The sequence below is a fragment of the Chrysochloris asiatica genome, unplaced genomic scaffold, assembly GCF_000296735.1.
Source record: "Chrysochloris asiatica unplaced genomic scaffold, ChrAsi1.0 scaffold00157, whole genome shotgun sequence".
Classification (NCBI taxonomy): Eukaryota; Metazoa; Chordata; class Mammalia; order Afrosoricida; family Chrysochloridae; genus Chrysochloris; species Chrysochloris asiatica.
The window spans coordinates 7,497,688-7,501,925 of record NW_006408675.1 but is presented as its reverse complement, the minus strand read 5'-3'; the positions used below and the strand labels follow the sequence as shown (position 1 = coordinate 7,501,925).

At 39.1% G+C, this 4,238-nt stretch overlaps 1 pseudogene; it reads left to right on the top strand.

Annotated features, from left to right (window-relative positions):
• Positions 1–251: 251 nt before the first annotated feature.
• Positions 252–455, top strand: LOC102821328 (annotated as a pseudogene).
• Positions 456–4,238: the final 3,783 nt, after the last annotated feature.

Genomic DNA, 4,238 nt, shown 5'->3' with positions numbered 1-4,238 from the left:
ATTTTTATTTCTGTGAGGAAGTAAAAAATTCACGAAGGGGGATTCTGAAGACGAGCACTAACAAGTTACATTCTTTAAGAGAATACATTTATTGAATATATTTCTTTTTACTCTTCTATTAATCCTACTGACTATTCCCTGAGCTTTGTTGTCTGCCTAGTGTAAGACACTCAACAAAAAGTTGTAGCGAGGTCTTCCATCTTTCTCTCTTATTACTACTTGCTGTACCTGTCCATATCCGCCTTGCGACCATGCCTAGCAAAACTGAGGAAATCAAGGACTGCCTGCTCACAGCTAGGTGCAAGGATGCCAAATCTGTCAAGATCAAGAAAAATAAGGACAATGTGAAGTTTAAAGTTCAATACAGCAGATTCTGCTACACCTTGGTCATCACTGACAAAGAGAAGCTGAAGTAGATCCTGACCCCAGGTTTGACAGTGCAGGAGCTGAAATGAACCAGACATGCTGATTTGAACTGAAATATAAATTTAAATACTAAAAAACAAAAACCAAAAAAGCTGTACAGATATGCCTGTAGACGAAGAAGTAGCTTCTTGTTGTTAAGTGCCATCTAGTTGGTTCTGACATAGCAACCCTGTATATGATTTCCATGGAGTGACTGGTGGGTTTGAACTGGCCAACCTTGAACATCAAACTGAACTTGCAGTTCAGTGTTTATCTTTCAGCACTGCACCAGGACTCTAAGAAGTAGCTTTGTTGTTGTTGTTGTTGTTGTTGTTGTTATGTACCATGGAGTCGGTTCCAACTCATAGTGACCCTGTACAGGGTTTCTGAGGCTGTAAATCTTTATGGGAGCAGAACGCCTCATCTTTCTCCCGTGGAACAGCTGGTAGTTTCGAACTGCTGACCTTTGCAGCTCACATCCCGATTCGTAACCACTACACTACCAGAGCTCCTTGTAAGAAGTAGCTTACTCAGTTGTAAATTATCAAGTTCAAAAACTATATTTTCTGCATTTTCATAAAATTATTGGTACATATTTATCCACATTCAGGAAAACTTAAGAGAGAAGAGACATATCTAGGGACTGATCCTGGAATCTAATTTGTACAATAATTTTATCAGTAAATTTAATAAAGACACTAGAAAACACATTTACTATATATCTTACACACAGAGTCCTGGTGTGGTGCTGCAGATTAATGCACTGGTTTGAACTGCAAGGTTGGCAGTTCAAGCTCACCAGTTGCTCCTTGGAAACCCTATACAAGGTCACTATGGGTCAGAACTGACTCAACAGCACTTAATAACAACAACAACATATATCTAACACCGTGCCTCACACATATTGTTGTTGTCAGGTGCCATCGAGTCGGAACCGACTCATAGCGACCCCATGCACAGCAGAACGAAACAATGTCCTATCCTGGGCCAACCTCACTACCACTGCCACACTTCAGTCCATCAATGATACCACCTGGTCAATCCATCTCGTTAGGGGTCTTCCTCTTTTTCTCTGACCCTCCACCTTACCCAGCATGACATCCTTCTCCAGCGACTGTTCCCTCCAGACAATATGTCTAAAGTATGAGAGACAAAGCTTAGATATCTTGGCCTCCAAGAAGCACTCTGGCTGCACTTCTTCCAAAACAGATCTATTGGTTCTTTGGGTAGTCCATGGCACTTTTAGTATTCTCCTCCAACACCACAACTCAAAGGCATCAATTCTTCTACGATCTTCCTTATTCACTGTCCAGCTTTCGCATCCATATGAGGTTATTGAAAATACACACATAGAAGGGGCTTAATAAATAGTTGTTGAATGAATAAGTAAATGAGTAGATGAATGGAAAATGATCCACATGGTTAAATTAGGAGCAAAGTAAAAAAAAAAGAAAGAAAGAAAGGTAGCTTGAGGGATAAGAAGTCAATCAGAACTGTCCACAAAGACAATGTACTATATACAACGTTAGTGAATAGCAACTGGGATCTTAAAATCGTATGAGTGGCCATCTAAGGAGTCTGCCTCTGTCTGAAAAGAAAAGAAAATACACAAGGAAAAATGAGTCCACTGGACTAATGGACCATGTGAACATCGACCTCCACTGCCCTGAGGCCAGAAGAACTAGCTGATGCCTGGCTTTCTCTATGAACGGCTCTAAAAGGGATCACATTAGAAGGCCCTAGATACAGTGAGAGAAAATGTGAAACAAAATTCAAAAATCATAAAAAAGATCAGGCTTACTGGTCAGATAGAGGCTGGTGAATTACCCAAAATTATGGTCCTTCATCACTCTTCAAACTGGAAATTAATTCACTCCATGGCTCAATTTTCAGCCAAACAATACACAGGTCTATCAGGGGAACAATAACACTAGGAAGGTATGCACACCTTAGAATAATTAACCATTTGAGGTGGTTTTTTTCCTAAAGGATAGTGTTTACCCAAGGACAAAATTCAAAGGATTATGAAAGAAGGAGGAATGGAAACAGGAAAAACAAGGAGAAAGTGGGGTGAATGGTGTTACATTGTGAGAATTACAAAAAATTACATGAAACAAAATATGTATGAATTGTTGAATGGAAAATTGATCTGCTCTGTAAACGTCCATTCAGTTGACATAAAAAGTTAAAAAATTAAGAAGAAACAGAAGAAGAAGAAAGGTAGTTTAAAAAAAAAAAAAAAAAAAGCTTGAAAAGGTAAATCAGTTTACCTCAGGTCAGATCATCAGAAAAATGAATGAGCTGGGTTATAAGCCTAGGCTGTCTAACTTCAAAGCACTAAACTAGGTAGAATTCTCAGAAAGAAATGCTAGTATGTATGAATGAAAATTCTTACAATTAAGAGATTAAAAACTAATTATACAAGTACAGAATTGCATACTGATAACAACGACAGTTTATAAGAAATAGACCTGATGGTTTTGGTTGACCACAATCTTAGCTGATATCACAGTGTCATGCACTGGTTAAAAGCCTAATGCCTTCTGAGGTGACATTAACATATAATATCCCAATCAAAGCTGTAAAAGTCCTGTTTAAACCAGCTCATCACTGTTCACTTTCCTTAACTTGCCCAATGTTTCAAACAGGTCTTTCCTTGCCCAATGTCTTGGATGTTGTTTTTGTTGTTAAGTACCATAGAATCGGTTCTGACCCATACCAACCCTGTATAGGGTTTCCAAAAATGATTCAGCTCTTTGGCCCTGTGTCCTTGTGTTTTATTTTCAATGAAAATATACAGGCTTCACCTCATATGGATAAGCAACTTAGAGTAGATAAGACATTCCAAATTAATTTTTTTTTTTTGTTTTTTTACTAATCTTTGCTTTGGGTCCAATTCTTGCCCTTTTTCTGCTCTCTTACAAGACAGTTTCTATTAGTCCACTCTCACATCAAAAGTGCTCACCAACTGTCCCTGCTTTATGCCCAATAGTCTCAAGCCAGTAAGGGACTTGAGGAACTTAGGGAAGTCCCTTCTACTTCCACTCCCACAGCCAGCTTGAAAATCTTGGCCTGGGCCAAGCCCAACGTCCCATGAATTTGGCAAGAAGACTGGGCAAATCTCAGTGTGTTCTATGGTAGAACATTGCATCACTAAAACATGTAACCTCTATAGACCATTCTGACCAAGGACACAGCAGAAGAACCCAGCTAGAATGGTAGGAAAATGTAGAACACTTGAATTCCTAAAACAAGGTGGATTTACTGAATATAAAAAGACAAGGGAGTCCTGGTGTGGTGCTGTAGGATAAGCACTGGATCACAAAGTTGGTTTGAACTGCATGGTCTGCGGTTCAAACTCACCAGTCTCTCCTTGGAAACCCTACACAGGGTCCCTATGAGTCAGAACCGTCTCAAAACCATCACTTAACAACTTAACAAAAAACAAAGATACTAGAGGCACCCCTGAGACAATTGCCTTAAAATAATTTTTGAACTTGGATTTGAAGCTATTTCTGTAGGTCACCTTTCAGTCAATGTATATATTGACTTATAAATAATATCACTGATGAGTAACAGTTCCCTAAAACAATTAACTAGATAAGAACAAGAGGTCAACATTTACCTAAAAACAAAAATGAAAAGAAAAGGTGGGGAAGAGAAGTTAAATCAACTGACACGAGCAGACGATGGAAATACTAAGAATGCCTATGGCAGAGGGAGGCTTTCAAGGCCAATGGACTAAGTAAAGCTTAGTCCAATCAGGCAGGAGATTGGCTTGCAGAATGTGCCCTTGGGACAATTATAGACTAAAGGAGGTTGGTAACACTTGC